This window comes from Lissotriton vulgaris, chromosome 4_1 (genome assembly GCF_964263255.1).
Source record: "Lissotriton vulgaris chromosome 4_1, aLisVul1.2, whole genome shotgun sequence".
In the NCBI taxonomy this organism is placed as follows: domain Eukaryota; kingdom Metazoa; phylum Chordata; class Amphibia; order Caudata; family Salamandridae; genus Lissotriton; species Lissotriton vulgaris.
Window position 1 is genome coordinate 520426680 of NC_141691.1, and position 14223 is coordinate 520440902.

Sequence of the window (14223 nt, forward strand, 5' to 3'; positions counted from 1 at the left end):
GTGAGGGACATGGGTCACCCTCATATACAGGGGTGTGGGCATGGGCAGGATAGGTTGTGGGGGACCCGTCAGGGCATTGCCCGTTTGGAAGCCCGTTCGGAAGGCGGGGCAGGAAACTCTGCTCAATTTCTTTCCCAGAGGCCTGTGGAGAACCCTTTGCACGTTTGAGCCAGCCGGGCCTGCATCAGCAGATCCTGCTCCACTGGGAAGGGAGAGCCTGTAGGCGTAAATCAAAAAAAGGGGAGAAATCTGCAAATTCTAGTGGCAGACCCATGTTGCCCAGGAAGCAATCAGTTTCTCCTGCTCCCTATAGTGGAAAAAGACATAGGAGGTGTATTTCTCTAGGCAGGGGCTCTGTGTAGATGGCACTTCATTGCTCTGGGAAGCATCCATGCTGGTAGAAGAGTAGCAGCAGACTCCACACCTGAGGCTTGAATGGGGACCGTTGGGGAGGGGCAGTGGGAGGCCGAGGAGGGCGGAGGAAAATGCTTTTCAAAAGCATCTGCACGTTCCTACAAACCTGCTGAAAACCCATACCAGGAATGGGGCTCGAACCCATGCGGACAAACGTCCATTGGATCTTAAGTCCAACGCCTTAACCACTCGGCCACCCTGGTGAGACCCAAGGATTTACTTTCTTCAACTCCCTTTTTATGCTTGCTACTGTAGCACCAGCTGTCCAGCAAGAGGTGATTGCAGAGTTAAAAGGCTTTTGCAGGAGGTTAAAAGTAATTGCTTATAACAAACACACTGTGTGACACCTAACTTTCTCCCACTCGGACCTTACCGTTAATTTTTATATTGGAGTTAGCTTAGTCACAATAAGGGGGTGAGCAAGGCAGTTACACTAGAGCATCTACTCCCTGGTGGTCTAGTGGCTAGGATTCGGCGCTTTCACCGCCGCGGCCCGGGTTCGATTCCCGGTCAGGGAAGATCCCTCTAAAGCATAGATTGCTTAATTTGTCTGTGTATCTTTTTTAAAAGAAGGTCTTTAAAAAGGCACCCCTCCCAATAGATGAAAGCGGAGGAATGGGGCTTGTTCTCCTGTGCCCCAGGTTGCTTTGCCCCCATTGACCTAAGCCACCTTTGTGCGCACGCAGTCCCCCACCCAGTCAGGTGCTCTATGTTGGCGTGAAGTGCAGTACCAGCTCAACAGAAAGGTAAATTGCTGGAAAACCCTGCTGTGATGCATACATCTACTTTGGAGCACTCTTCTCCTTTGCACTCTTGAATCGCTTAAGCGCAATGTATTCTTCCAGCAAGCTGAATAACGAGATAGGTGAGAGAAGGTGTACCAGCTGTCTGTGCGCCATCAGCAGCCACTAGGTGTCCCTCTTGGGTTTTCCCGGGGATCCTGATTGTGCAGGAATTCATCGGTTCAGTAGCAAGGGGGAGAGGATGGCCTGTGCCTGGAAGTGACAGGCAGTCTGGTGGCATCATGAGGATTAAGTTCCGATTCATATTTGCTGTAGAATAAAATATGTTTTCAGCCCCCATGAGCTTTGTCACTCGGAGAGCAGTGTATGAACTTTTGCTGCACGGCTCTGGGCTCCCTGGTGGTCTAGTGGTTAGGATTCGGCGCTCTCACCGCCGCGGCCCGGGTTCGATTCCCGGTCAGGGAAAAGTCCCTCTTCTGACCTTGAAAGCTTTTCCTTCCCGTAGGTCAGGGCTTCTCAAAATGAAGTTGCTTTTCTGACTCACAATTTGCCTAGCATGACGCAGTATCGCTCAAAATATGATTTTCGCAAGGTTCCTTTAGAGCTGCTTCCCATGGTGGGAGGCAAGGCTCTTGAGCAAGTGAGATCCTGTATTCCGAGGCGCGCTTCCTTTTGTAGGCTTCTGACCCCATGGCCTGTGGCAGGTAGTCCTCCTTTGACTGGGCCGCAGGCTTTGTCTCCAAATGGCGTCCTGGACCCACTGCAACCCACCTGTTTGCTAAAACGGAAGTCTGCCTCTGGGTAAGAAAAAGCTGAGCTGCACGTACGGAAAGCGGCAGAGGCCAGAGGCGGGGAGGGTGTGGCAAGGGCTGCCTGATTTGCATAGTGACGTGTTGCATCTTGGGAATGTACAGGCTTTGGAGCTTAACAGGTACTGCAGGTGTCTGCCTGGCCTGAGAGATGCCTGTCTGGTGCTCCCCTCAGGACACACAGGCCTTCCATTCGAGCATGGAGGGTGAGGGACATGGGTCACCCTCATATACAGGGGTGTGGGCATGGGCAGGATAGGTTGTGGGGGACCCGTCAGGGCATTGCCCGTTTGGAAGCCCGTTCGGAAGGCGAGAGGAGGCGGGGCAGGAAACTCTGCTCAATTTCTTTCCCAGAGGCCTGTGGAGAACCCTTTGCACATTTGAGCCAGCCGGGCCTGCATCAGCAGATCCTGCTCCACTGGGAAGGGAGAGCCTGTAGGCGTAAATCAAAAAAAGGGGAGAAATCTGCAAATTCTAGTGGCAGACCCATGTTGCCCAGGAAGCAATCAGTTTCTCCTGCTCCCTATAGTGGAAAAAGACATAGGAGGTGTATTTCTCTAGGCAGGGGCTCTGTGTAGATGGCACTTCATTGCTCTGGGAAGCATCCATGCTGGTAGAAGAGTAGCAGCAGACTCCACACCTGAGGCTTGAATGGGGACTGTTGGGGAGGGGCAGTGGGAGGCCGAGGAGGGCGGAGGAAAATGCTTTTCAAAAGCATCTGCACGTTCCTACAAACCTGCTGAAAACCCATACCAGGAATGGGGCTCGAACCCATGCGGACAAACGTCCATTGGATCTTAAGTCCAACGCCTTAACCACTCGGCCACCCTGGTGAGACCCAAGGATTTACTTTCTTCAACTCCCTTTTTATGCTTGCTACTGTAGCACCAGCTGTCCAGCAAGAGGTGATTGCAGAGTTAAAAGGCTTTTGCAGGAGGTTAAAAGTAATTGCTTATAACAAACACACTGTGTGACACCTAACTTTCTCCCACTCGGACCTTACCGTTAATTTTTATATTGGAGTTAGCTTAGTCACAATAAGGGGGTGAGCAAGGCAGTTACACTAGAGCATCTACTCCCTGGTGGTCTAGTGGCTAGGATTCGGCGCTTTCACCGCTGCGGCCCGGGTTCGATTCCCGGTCAGGGAAGATCCCTCTAAAGCATAGATTGCTTAATTTGTCTGTGTATCTTTTTTAAAAGAAGGTCTTTAAAAAGGCACCCCTCCCAATAGATGAAAGCGGAGGAATTGGGCTTGTTCTCCTGTGCCCCAGGTTGCTTTGCCCCCATTGACCTAAGCCACCTTTGTGCGCACGCAGTCCCCCACCCAGTCAGGTGCTCTATGTTGGCGTGAAGTGCAGTACCAGCTCAACAGAAAGGTAAATTGCTGGAAAACCCTGCTGTGATGCATACATCTACTTTGGAGCACTCTTCTCCTTTGCACTCTTGAATCGCTTAAGCGCAATGTATTCTTCCAGCAAGCTGAATAACGAGATAGGTGAGAGAAGGTGTACCAGCTGTCTGTGCGCCATCAGCAGCCACTAGGTGTCCCTCTTGGGTTTTCCCGGGGATCCTGATTGTGCAGGAATTCATCGGTTCAGTAGCAAGGGGGAGAGGATGGCCTGTGCCTGGAAGTGACAGGCAGTCTGGTGGCATCATGAGGATTAAGTTCCGATTCATATTTGCTGTAGAATAAAATATGTTTTCAGCCCCCATGAGCTTTGTCACTCGGAGAGCAGTGTATGAACTTTTGCTGCACGGCTCTGGGCTCCCTGGTGGTCTAGTGGTTAGGATTCGGCGCTCTCACCGCCGCGGCCCGGGTTCGATTCCCGGTCAGGGAAAAGTCCCTCTTCTGACCTTGAAAGCTTTTCCTTCCCGTAGGTCAGGGCTTCTCAAAATGAAGTTGCTTTTCTGACTCACAATTTGCCTAGCATGACGCAGTATCGCTCAAAATATGATTTTCGCAAGGTTCCTTTAGAGCTGCTTCCCATGGTGGGAGGCAAGGCTCTTGAGCAAGTGAGATCCTGTATTCCGAGGCGCGCTTCCTTTTGTAGGCTTCTGACCCCATGGCCTGTGGCAGGTAGTCCTCCTTTGACTGGGCCGCAGGCTTTGTCTCCAAATGGCGTCCTGGACCCACTGCAACCCACCTGTTTGCTAAAACGGAAGTCTGCCTCTGGGTAAGAAAAAGCTGAGCTGCACGTACGGAAAGCGGCAGAGGCCAGAGGCGGGGAGGGTGTGGCAAGGGCTGCCTGATTTGCATAGTGACCTGTTGCATCTTGGGAATGTACAGGCTTTGGAGCTTAACAGGTACTGCAGGTGTCTGCCTGGCCTGAGAGATGCCTGTCTGGTGCTCCCCTCAGGACACACAGGCCTTCCATTCGAGCATGGAGGGTGAGGGACATGGGTCACCCTCATATACAGGGGTGTGGGCATGGGCAGGATAGGTTGTGGGGGACCCGTCAGGGCATTGCCCGTTTGGAAGCCCGTTCGGAAGGCGAGCGGAGGCGGGGCAGGAAACTCTGCTCAATTTCTTTCCCAGAGGCCTGTGGAGAACCCTTTGCACGTTTGAGCCAGCCGGGCCTGCATCAGCAGATCCTGCTCCACTGGGAAGGGAGAGCCTGTAGGCGTAAATCAAAAAAAGGGGAGAAATCTGCAAATTCTAGTGGCAGACCCATGTTGCCCAGGAAGCAATCAGTTTCTCCTGCTCCCTATAGTGGAAAAAGACATAGGAGGTGTATTTCTCTAGGCAGGGGCTCTGTGTAGATGGCACTTCATTGCTCTGGGAAGCATCCATGCTGGTAGAAGAGTAGCAGCAGACTCCACACCTGAGGCTTGAATGGGGACCGTTGGGGAGGGGCAGTGGGAGGCCGAGGAGGGCGGAGGAAAATGCTTTTCAAAAGCATCTGCACGTTCCTACAAACCTGCTGAAAACCCATACCAGGAATGGGGCTCGAACCCATGCGGACAAACGTCCATTGGATCTTAAGTCCAACGCCTTAACCACTCGGCCACCCTGGTGAGACCCAAGGATTTACTTTCTTCAACTCCCTTTTTATGCTTGCTACTGTAGCACCAGCTGTCCAGCAAGAGGTGATTGCAGAGTTAAAAGGCTTTTGCAGGAGGTTAAAAGTAATTGCTTATAACAAACACACTGTGTGACACCTAACTTTCTCCCACTCGGACCTTACCGTTAATTTTTATATTGGAGTTAGCTTAGTCACAATAAGGGGGTGAGCAAGGCAGGCACACTAGAGCATCTACTCCCTGGTGGTCTAGTGGCTAGGATTCGGCGCTTTCACCGCCGCGGCCCGGGTTCGATTCCCGGTCAGGGAAGATCCCTCTAAAGCATAGATTGCTTAATTTGTCTGTGTATCTTTTTTAAAAGAAGGTCTTTAAAAAGGCACCCCTCCCAATAGATGAAAGCGGAGGAATGGGGCTTGTTCTCCTGTGCCCCAGGTTGCTTTGCCCCCATTGACCTAAGCCACCTTTGTGCGCACGCAGTCCCCCACCCAGTCAGGTGCTCTATGTTGGCGTGAAGTGCAGTACCAGCTCAACAGAAAGGTAAATTGCTGGAAAACCCTGCTGTGATGCATACATCTACTTTGGAGCACTCTTCTCCTTTGCACTCTTGAATCGCTTAAGCGCAATGTATTCTTCCAGCAAGCTGAATAACGAGATAGGTGAGAGAAGGTGTACCAGCTGTCTGTGCGCCATCAGCAGCCACTAGGTGTCCCTCTTGTGTTTTCCCGGGGATCCTGATTGTGCAGGAATTCATCGGTTCAGTAGCAAGGGGGAGAGGATGGCCTGTGCCTGGAAGTGACAGGCAGTCTGGTGGCATCATGAGGATTAAGTTCCGATTCATATTTGCTGTAGAATAAAATATGTTTTCAGCCCCCATGAGCTTTGTCACTCGGAGAGCAGTGTATGAACTTTTGCTGCACGGCTCTGGGCTCCCTGGTGGTCTAGTGGTTAGGATTCGGCGCTCTCACCGCCGCGGCCCGGGTTCGATTCCCGGTCAGGGAAAAGTCCCTCTTCTGACCTTGAAAGCTTTTCCTTCCCGTAGGTCAGGGCTTCTCAAAATGAAGTTGCTTTTCTGACTCACAATTTGCCTAGCATGACGCAGTATCGCTCAAAATATGATTTTCGCAAGGTTCCTTTAGAGCTGCTTCCCATGGTGGGAGGCAAGGCTCTTGAGCAAGTGAGATCCTGTATTCCGAGGCGCGCTTCCTTTTGTAGGCTTCTGACCCCATGGCCTGTGGCAGGTAGTCCTCCTTTGACTGGGCCGCAGGCTTTGTCTCCAAATGGCGTCCTGGACCCACTGCAACCCACCTGTTTGCTAAAACGGAAGTCTGCCTCTGGGTAAGAAAAAGCTGAGCTGCACGTACGGAAAGCGGCAGAGGCCAGAGGCGGGGAGGGTGTGGCAAGGGCTGCCTGATTTGCATAGTGACGTGTTGCATCTTGGGAATGTACAGGCTTTGGAGCTTAACAGGTACTGCAGGTGTCTGCCTGGCCTGAGAGATGCCTGTCTGGTGCTCCCCTCAGGACACACAGGCCTTCCATTCGAGCATGGAGGGTGAGGGACATGGGTCACCCTCATATACAGGGGTGTGGGCATGGGCAGGATAGGTTGTGGGGGACCCGTCAGGGCATTGCCCGTTTGGAAGCCCGTTCGGAAGGCGAGAGGAGGCGGGGCAGGAAACTCTGCTCAATTTCTTTCCCAGAGGCCTGTGGAGAACCCTTTGCACGTTTGAGCCAGCCGGGCCTGCATCAGCAGATCCTGCTCCACTGGGAAGGGAGAGCCTGTAGGCGTAAATCAAAAAAAGGGGAGAAATCTGCAAATTCTAGTGGCAGACCCATGTTGCCCAGGAAGCAATCAGTTTCTCCTGCTCCCTATAGTGGAAAAAGACATAGGAGGTGTATTTCTCTAGGCAGGGGCTCTGTGTAGATGGCACTTCATTGCTCTGGGAAGCATCCATGCTGGTAGAAGAGTAGCAGCAGACTCCACACCTGAGGCTTGAATGGGGACCGTTGGGGAGGGGCAGTGGGAGGCCGAGGAGGGCGGAGGAAAATGCTTTTCAAAAGCATCTGCACGTTCCTACAAACCTGCTGAAAACCCATACCAGGAATGGGGCTCGAACCCATGCGGACAAACGTCCATTGGATCTTAAGTCCAACGCCTTAACCACTCGGCCACCCTGGTGAGACCCAAGGATTTACTTTCTTCAACTCCCTTTTTATGCTTGCTACTGTAGCACCAGCTGTCCAGCAAGAGGTGATTGCAGAGTTAAAAGGCTTTTGCAGGAGGTTAAAAGTAATTGCTTATAACAAACACACTGTGTGACACCTAACTTTCTCCCACTCGGACCTTACCGTTAATTTTTATATTGGAGTTAGCTTAGTCACAATAAGGGGGTGAGCAAGGCAGTTACACTAGAGCATCTACTCCCTGGTGGTCTAGTGGCTAGGATTCAGCGCTTTCACCGCCGCGGCCCGGGTTCGATTCCCGGTCAGGGAAGATCCCTCTAAAGCATAGATTGCTTAATTTGTCTGTGTATCTTTTTTAAAAGAAGGTCTTTAAAAAGGCACCCCTCCCAATAGATGAAAGCGGAGGAATTGGGCTTGTTCTCCTGTGCCCCAGGTTGCTTTGCCCCCATTGACCTAAGCCACCTTTGTCCGCACGCAGTCCCCCACCCAGTCAGGTGCTCTATGTTGGCGTGAAGTGCAGTAACAGCTCAACAGAAAGGTAAATTGCTGGAAAACCCTGCTGTGATGCATACATCTACTTTGGAGCACTCTTCTCCTTTGCACTCTTGAATCGCTTAAGCGCAATGTATTCTTCCAGCAAGCTGAATAACGAGATAGGTGAGAGAAGGTGTACCAGCTGTCTGTGCGCCATCAGCAGCCACTAGGTGTCCCTCTTGGGTTTTCCCGGGGATCCTGATTGTGCAGGAATTCATCGGTTCAGTAGCAAGGGGGAGAGGATGGCCTGTGCCTGGAAGTGACAGGCAGTCTGGTGGCATCATGAGGATTAAGTTCCGATTCATATTTGCTGTAGAATAAAATATGTTTTCAGCCCCCATGAGCTTTGTCACTCGGAGAGCAGTGTATGAACTTTTGCTGCACGGCTCTGGGCTCCCTGGTGGTCTAGTGGTTAGGATTCGGCGCTCTCACCGCCGCGGCCCGGGTTCGATTCCCGGTCAGGGAAAAGTCCCTCTTCTGACCTTGAAAGCTTTTCCTTCCCGTAGGTCAGGGCTTCTCAAAATGAAGTTGCTTTTCTGACTCACAATTTGCCTAGCATGACGCAGTATCGCTCAAAATATGATTTTCGCAAGGTTCCTTTAGAGCTGCTTCCCATGGTGGGAGGCAAGGCTCTTGAGCAAGTGAGATCCTGTATTCCGAGGCGCGCTTCCTTTTGTAGGCTTCTGACCCCATGGCCTGTGGCAGGTAGTCCTCCTTTGACTGGGCCGCAGGCTTTGTCTCCAAATGGCGTCCTGGACCCACTGCAACCCACCTGTTTGCTAAAACGGAAGTCTGCCTCTGGGTAAGAAAAAGCTGAGCTGCACGTACGGAAAGCGGCAGAGGCCAGAGGCGGGGAGGGTGTGGCAAGGGCTGCCTGATTTGCATAGTGACCTGTTGCATCTTGGGAATGTACAGGCTTTGGAGCTTAACAGGTACTGCAGGTGTCTGCCTGGCCTGAGAGATGCCTGTCTGGTGCTCCCCTCAGGACACACAGGCCTTCCATTCGAGCATGGAGGGTGAGGGACATGGGTCACCCTCATATACAGGGGTGTGGGCATGGGCAGGATAGGTTGTGGGGGACCCGTCAGGGCATTGCCCGTTTGGAAGCCCGTTCGGAAGGCGAGCGGAGGCGGGGCAGGAAACTCTGCTCAATTTCTTTCCCAGAGGCCTGTGGAGAACCCTTTGCACGTTTGAGCCAGCCGGGCCTGCATCAGCAGATCCTGCTCCACTGGGAAGGGAGAGCCTGTAGGCGTAAATCAAAAAAAGGGGAGAAATCTGCAAATTCTAGTGGCAGACCCATGTTGCCCAGGAAGCAATCAGTTTCTCCTGCTCCCTATAGTGGAAAAAGACATAGGAGGTGTATTTCTCTAGGCAGGGGCTCTGTGTAGATGGCACTTCATTGCTCTGGGAAGCATCCATGCTGGTAGAAGAGTAGCAGCAGACTCCACACCTGAGGCTTGAATGGGGACCGTTGGGGAGGGGCAGTGGGAGGCCGAGGAGGGCCGAGGAAAATGCTTTTCAAAAGCATCTGCACGTTCCTACAAACCTGCTGAAAACCCATACCAGGAATGGGGCTCGAACCCATGCGGACAAACGTCCATTGGATCTTAAGTCCAACGCCTTAACCACTCGGCCACCCTGGTGAGACCCAAGGATTTACTTTCTTCAACTCCCTTTTTATGCTTGCTACTGTAGCACCAGCTGTCCAGCAAGAGGTGATTGCAGAGTTAAAAGGCTTTTGCAGGAGGTTAAAAGTAATTGCTTATAACAAACACACTGTGTGACACCTAACTTTCTCCCACTCGGACCTTACCGTTAATTTTTATATTGGAGTTAGCTTAGTCACAATAAGGGGGTGAGCAAGGCAGGCACACTAGAGCATCTACTCCCTGGTGGTCTAGTGGCTAGGATTCGGCGCTTTCACCGCCGCGGCCCGGGTTCGATTCCCGGTCAGGGAAGATCCCTCTAAAGCATAGATTGCTTAATTTGTCTGTGTATCTTTTTTAAAAGAAGGTCTTTAAAAAGGCACCCCTCCCAATAGATGAAAGCGGAGGAATGGGGCTTGTTCTCCTGTGCCCCAGGTTGCTTTGCCCCCATTGACCTAAGCCACCTTTGTGCGCACGCAGTCCCCCACCCAGTCAGGTGCTCTATGTTGGCGTGAAGTGCAGTACCAGCTCAACAGAAAGGTAAATTGCTGGAAAACCCTGCTGTGATGCATACATCTACTTTGGAGCACTCTTCTCCTTTGCACTCTTGAATCGCTTAAGCGCAATGTATTCTTCCAGCAAGCTGAATAACGAGATAGGTGAGAGAAGGTGTACCAGCTGTCTGTGCGCCATCAGCAGCCACTAGGTGTCCCTCTTGTGTTTTCCCGGGGATCCTGATTGTGCAGGAATTCATCGGTTCAGTAGCAAGGGGGAGAGGATGGCCTGTGCCTGGAAGTGACAGGCAGTCTGGTGGCATCATGAGGATTAAGTTCCGATTCATATTTGCTGTAGAATAAAATATGTTTTCAGCCCCCATGAGCTTTGTCACTCGGAGAGCAGTGTATGAACTTTTGCTGCACGGCTCTGGGCTCCCTGGTGGTCTAGTGGTTAGGATTCGGCGCTCTCACCGCCGCGGCCCGGGTTCGATTCCCGGTCAGGGAAAAGTCCCTCTTCTGACCTTGAAAGCTTTTCCTTCCCGTAGGTCAGGGCTTCTCAAAATGAAGTTGCTTTTCTGACTCACAATTTGCCTAGCATGACGCAGTATCGCTCAAAATATGATTTTCGCAAGGTTCCTTTAGAGCTGCTTCCCATGGTGGGAGGCAAGGCTCTTGAGCAAGTGAGATCCTGTATTCCGAGGCGCGCTTCCTTTTGTAGGCTTCTGACCCCATGGCCTGTGGCAGGTAGTCCTCCTTTGACTGGGCCGCAGGCTTTGTCTCCAAATGGCGTCCTGGACCCACTGCAACCCACCTGTTTGCTAAAACGGAAGTCTGCCTCTGGGTAAGAAAAAGCTGAGCTGCACGTACGGAAAGCGGCAGAGGCCAGAGGCGGGGAGGGTGTGGCAAGGGCTGCCTGATTTGCATAGTGACGTGTTGCATCTTGGGAATGTACAGGCTTTGGAGCTTAACAGGTACTGCAGGTGTCTGCCTGGCCTGAGAGATGCCTGTCTGGTGCTCCCCTCAGGACACACAGGCCTTCCATTCGAGCATGGAGGGTGAGGGACATGGGTCACCCTCATATACAGGGGTGTGGGCATGGGCAGGATAGGTTGTGGGGGACCCGTCAGGGCATTGCCCGTTTGGAAGCCCGTTCGGAAGGCGAGAGGAGGCGGGGCAGGAAACTCTGCTCAATTTCTTTCCCAGAGGCCTGTGGAGAACCCTTTGCACGTTTGAGCCAGCCGGGCCTGCATCAGCAGATCCTGCTCCACTGGGAAGGGAGAGCCTGTAGGCGTAAATCAAAAAAAGGGGAGAAATCTGCAAATTCTAGTGGCAGACCCATGTTGCCCAGGAAGCAATCAGTTTCTCCTGCTCCCTATAGTGGAAAAAGACATAGGAGGTGTATTTCTCTAGGCAGGGGCTCTGTGTAGATGGCACTTCATTGCTCTGGGAAGCATCCATGCTGGTAGAAGAGTAGCAGCAGACTCCACACCTGAGGCTTGAATGGGGACCGTTGGGGAGGGGCAGTGGGAGGCCGAGGAGGGCGGAGGAAAATGCTTTTCAAAAGCATCTGCACGTTCCTACAAACCTGCTGAAAACCCATACCAGGAATGGGGCTCGAACCCATGCGGACAAACGTCCATTGGATCTTAAGTCCAACGCCTTAACCACTCGGCCACCCTGGTGAGACCCAAGGATTTACTTTCTTCAACTCCCTTTTTATGCTTGCTACTGTAGCACCAGCTGTCCAGCAAGAGGTGATTGCAGAGTTAAAAGGCTTTTGCAGGAGGTTAAAAGTAATTGCTTATAACAAACACACTGTGTGACACCTAACTTTCTCCCACTCGGACCTTACCGTTAATTTTTATATTGGAGTTAGCTTAGTCACAATAAGGGGGTGAGCAAGGCAGTTACACTAGAGCATCTACTCCCTGGTGGTCTAGTGGCTAGGATTCAGCGCTTTCACCGCCGCGGCCCGGGTTCGATTCCCGGTCAGGGAAGATCCCTCTAAAGCATAGATTGCTTAATTTGTCTGTGTATCTTTTTTAAAAGAAGGTCTTTAAAAAGGCACCCCTCCCAATAGATGAAAGCAGAGGAATGGGGCTTGTTCTCCTGTGCCCCAGGTTGCTTTGCCCCCATTGACCTAAGCCACCTTTGTGCGCACGCAGTCCCCCACCCAGTCAGGTGCTCTATGTTGGCGTGAAGTGCAGTACCAGCTCAACAGAAAGGTAAATTGCTGGAAAACCCTGCTGTGATGCATACATCTACTTTGGAGCACTCTTCTCCTTTGCACTCTTGAATCGCTTAAGCGCAATGTATTCTTCCAGCAAGCTGAATAACGAGATAGGTGAGAGAAGGTGTACCAGCTGTCTGTGCGCCATCAGCAGCCACTAGGTGTCCCTCTTGGGTTTTCCCGGGGATCCTGATTGTGCAGGAATTCATCGGTTCAGTAGCAAGGGGGAGAGGATGGCCTGTGCCTGGAAGTGACAGGCAGTCTGGTGGCATCATGAGGATTAAGTTCCGATTCATATTTGCTGTAGAATAAAATATGTTTTCAGCCCCCATGAGCTTTGTCACTCGGAGAGCAGTGTATGAACTTTTGCTGCACGGCTCTGGGCTCCCTGGTGGTCTAGTGGTTAGGATTCGGCGCTCTCACCGCCGCGGCCCGGGTTCGATTCCCGGTCAGGGAAAAGTCCCTCTTCTGACCTTGAAAGCTTTTCCTTCCCGTAGGTCAGGGCTTCTCAAAATGAAGTTGCTTTTCTGACTCACAATTTGCCTAGCATGACGCAGTATCGCTCAAAATATGATTTTCGCAAGGTTCCTTTAGAGCTGCTTCCCATGGTGGGAGGCAAGGCTCTTGAGCAAGTGAGATCCTGTATTCCGAGGCGCGCTTCCTTTTGTAGGCTTCTGACCCCATGGCCTGTGGCAGGTAGTCCTCCTTTGACTGGGCCGCAGGCTTTGTCTCCAAATGGCGTCCTGGACCCACTGCAACCCACCTGTTTGCTAAAACGGAAGTCTGCCTCTGGGTAAGAAAAAGCTGAGCTGCACGTACGGAAAGCGGCAGAGGCCAGAGGCGGGGAGGGTGTGGCAAGGGCTGCCTGATTTGCATAGTGACGTGTTGCATCTTGGGAATGTACAGGCTTTGGAGCTTAACAGGTACTGCAGGTGTCTGCCTGGCCTGAGAGATGCCTGTCTGGTGCTCCCCTCAGGACACACAGGCCTTCCATTCGAGCATGGAGGGTGAGGGACATGGGTCACCCTCATATACAGGGGTGTGGGCATGGGCAGGATAGGTTGTGGGGGACCCGTCAGGGCATTGCCCGTTTGGAAGCCCGTTCGGAAGGCGAGAGGAGGCGGGGCAGGAAACTCTGCTCAATTTCTTTCCCAGAGGCCTGTGGAGAACCCTTTGCACATTTGAGCCAGCCGGGCCTGCATCAGCAGATCCTGCTCCACTGGGAAGGGAGAGCCTGTAGGCGTAAATCAAAAAAAGGGGAGAAATCTGCAAATTCTAGTGGCAGACCCATGTTGCCCAGGAAGCAATCAGTTTCTCCTGCTCCCTATAGTGGAAAAAGACATAGGAGGTGTATTTCTCTAGGCAGGGGCTCTGTGTAGATGGCACTTCATTGCTCTGGGAAGCATCCATGCTGGTAGAAGAGTAGCAGCAGACTCCACACCTGAGGCTTGAATGGGGACTGTTGGGGAGGGGCAGTGGGAGGCCGAGGAGGGCGGAGGAAAATGCTTTTCAAAAGCATCTGCACGTTCCTACAAACCTGCTGAAAACCCATACCAGGAATGGGGCTCGAACCCATGCGGACAAACGTCCATTGGATCTTAAGTCCAACGCCTTAACCACTCGGCCACCCTGGTGAGACCCAAGGATTTACTTTCTTCAACTCCCTTTTTATGCTTGCTACTGTAGCACCAGCTGTCCAGCAAGAGGTGATTGCAGAGTTAAAAGGCTTTTGCAGGAGGTTAAAAGTAATTGCTTATAACAAACACACTGTGTGACACCTAACTTTCTCCCACTCGGACCTTACCGTTAATTTTTATATTGGAGTTAGCTTAGTCACAATAAGGGGGTGAGCAAGGCAGTTACACTAGAGCATCTACTCCCTGGTGGTCTAGTGGCTAGGATTCGGCGCTTTCACCGCTGCGGCCCGGGTTCGATTCCCGGTCAGGGAAGATCCCTCTAAAGCATAGATTGCTTAATTTGTCTGTGTATCTTTTTTAAAAGAAGGTCTTTAAAAAGGCACCCCTCCCAATAGATGAAAGCGGAGGAATTGGGCTTGTTCTCCTGTGCCCCAGGTTGCTTTGCCCCCATTGACCTAAGCCACCTTTGTGCGCACGCAGTCCCCCACCCAGTCAGGTGCTCTATGTTGGC

General features: G+C 52.1%; 20 non-coding genes across 20 annotated transcripts; 13 read left to right on the forward strand and 7 right to left on the reverse strand.

Annotated features, from left to right (window-relative positions):
- Window positions 1–534: 534 nt before the first annotated feature.
- TRNAL-UAA (transfer RNA leucine (anticodon UAA)) lies at window positions 535–617 on the reverse strand. Its single transcript has one exon. It is a non-coding gene; the product is annotated as a tRNA-Leu (tRNA).
- A 243-nt stretch (window positions 618–860) lies between these two features.
- TRNAE-UUC (transfer RNA glutamic acid (anticodon UUC)) lies at window positions 861–932 on the forward strand. Its single transcript has one exon. It is a non-coding gene; the product is annotated as a tRNA-Glu (tRNA).
- A 618-nt stretch (window positions 933–1550) lies between these two features.
- Window positions 1551–1622, forward strand: TRNAE-CUC (transfer RNA glutamic acid (anticodon CUC)). Its single transcript has one exon. It is a non-coding gene; the product is annotated as a tRNA-Glu (tRNA).
- Window positions 1623–2716: 1094 nt separating this feature from the next.
- Window positions 2717–2799, reverse strand: TRNAL-UAA (transfer RNA leucine (anticodon UAA)). The gene has a single exon. It is a non-coding gene; the product is annotated as a tRNA-Leu (tRNA).
- Window positions 2800–3042: 243 nt separating this feature from the next.
- TRNAE-UUC (transfer RNA glutamic acid (anticodon UUC)) lies at window positions 3043–3114 on the forward strand. The gene has a single exon. It is a non-coding gene; the product is annotated as a tRNA-Glu (tRNA).
- A 618-nt stretch (window positions 3115–3732) lies between these two features.
- TRNAE-CUC (transfer RNA glutamic acid (anticodon CUC)) lies at window positions 3733–3804 on the forward strand. The gene has a single exon. It is a non-coding gene; the product is annotated as a tRNA-Glu (tRNA).
- Window positions 3805–4898: 1094 nt separating this feature from the next.
- TRNAL-UAA (transfer RNA leucine (anticodon UAA)) lies at window positions 4899–4981 on the reverse strand. The gene has a single exon. It is a non-coding gene; the product is annotated as a tRNA-Leu (tRNA).
- Window positions 4982–5224: 243 nt separating this feature from the next.
- On the forward strand, window positions 5225–5296 carry TRNAE-UUC (transfer RNA glutamic acid (anticodon UUC)). Its single transcript has one exon. It is a non-coding gene; the product is annotated as a tRNA-Glu (tRNA).
- Window positions 5297–5914: 618 nt separating this feature from the next.
- Window positions 5915–5986, forward strand: TRNAE-CUC (transfer RNA glutamic acid (anticodon CUC)). Its single transcript has one exon. It is a non-coding gene; the product is annotated as a tRNA-Glu (tRNA).
- Window positions 5987–7080: 1094 nt separating this feature from the next.
- Window positions 7081–7163, reverse strand: TRNAL-UAA (transfer RNA leucine (anticodon UAA)). Its single transcript has one exon. It is a non-coding gene; the product is annotated as a tRNA-Leu (tRNA).
- A 243-nt stretch (window positions 7164–7406) lies between these two features.
- Window positions 7407–7478, forward strand: TRNAE-UUC (transfer RNA glutamic acid (anticodon UUC)). The gene has a single exon. It is a non-coding gene; the product is annotated as a tRNA-Glu (tRNA).
- A 618-nt stretch (window positions 7479–8096) lies between these two features.
- On the forward strand, window positions 8097–8168 carry TRNAE-CUC (transfer RNA glutamic acid (anticodon CUC)). Its single transcript has one exon. It is a non-coding gene; the product is annotated as a tRNA-Glu (tRNA).
- A 1094-nt stretch (window positions 8169–9262) lies between these two features.
- On the reverse strand, window positions 9263–9345 carry TRNAL-UAA (transfer RNA leucine (anticodon UAA)). Its single transcript has one exon. It is a non-coding gene; the product is annotated as a tRNA-Leu (tRNA).
- A 243-nt stretch (window positions 9346–9588) lies between these two features.
- TRNAE-UUC (transfer RNA glutamic acid (anticodon UUC)) lies at window positions 9589–9660 on the forward strand. Its single transcript has one exon. It is a non-coding gene; the product is annotated as a tRNA-Glu (tRNA).
- A 618-nt stretch (window positions 9661–10278) lies between these two features.
- Window positions 10279–10350, forward strand: TRNAE-CUC (transfer RNA glutamic acid (anticodon CUC)). The gene has a single exon. It is a non-coding gene; the product is annotated as a tRNA-Glu (tRNA).
- A 1094-nt stretch (window positions 10351–11444) lies between these two features.
- TRNAL-UAA (transfer RNA leucine (anticodon UAA)) lies at window positions 11445–11527 on the reverse strand. Its single transcript has one exon. It is a non-coding gene; the product is annotated as a tRNA-Leu (tRNA).
- Window positions 11528–11770: 243 nt separating this feature from the next.
- TRNAE-UUC (transfer RNA glutamic acid (anticodon UUC)) lies at window positions 11771–11842 on the forward strand. The gene has a single exon. It is a non-coding gene; the product is annotated as a tRNA-Glu (tRNA).
- A 618-nt stretch (window positions 11843–12460) lies between these two features.
- TRNAE-CUC (transfer RNA glutamic acid (anticodon CUC)) lies at window positions 12461–12532 on the forward strand. Its single transcript has one exon. It is a non-coding gene; the product is annotated as a tRNA-Glu (tRNA).
- Window positions 12533–13626: 1094 nt separating this feature from the next.
- TRNAL-UAA (transfer RNA leucine (anticodon UAA)) lies at window positions 13627–13709 on the reverse strand. The gene has a single exon. It is a non-coding gene; the product is annotated as a tRNA-Leu (tRNA).
- Window positions 13710–13952: 243 nt separating this feature from the next.
- On the forward strand, window positions 13953–14024 carry TRNAE-UUC (transfer RNA glutamic acid (anticodon UUC)). The gene has a single exon. It is a non-coding gene; the product is annotated as a tRNA-Glu (tRNA).
- The last annotated feature ends 199 nt before the right edge of the window (window positions 14025–14223 follow it).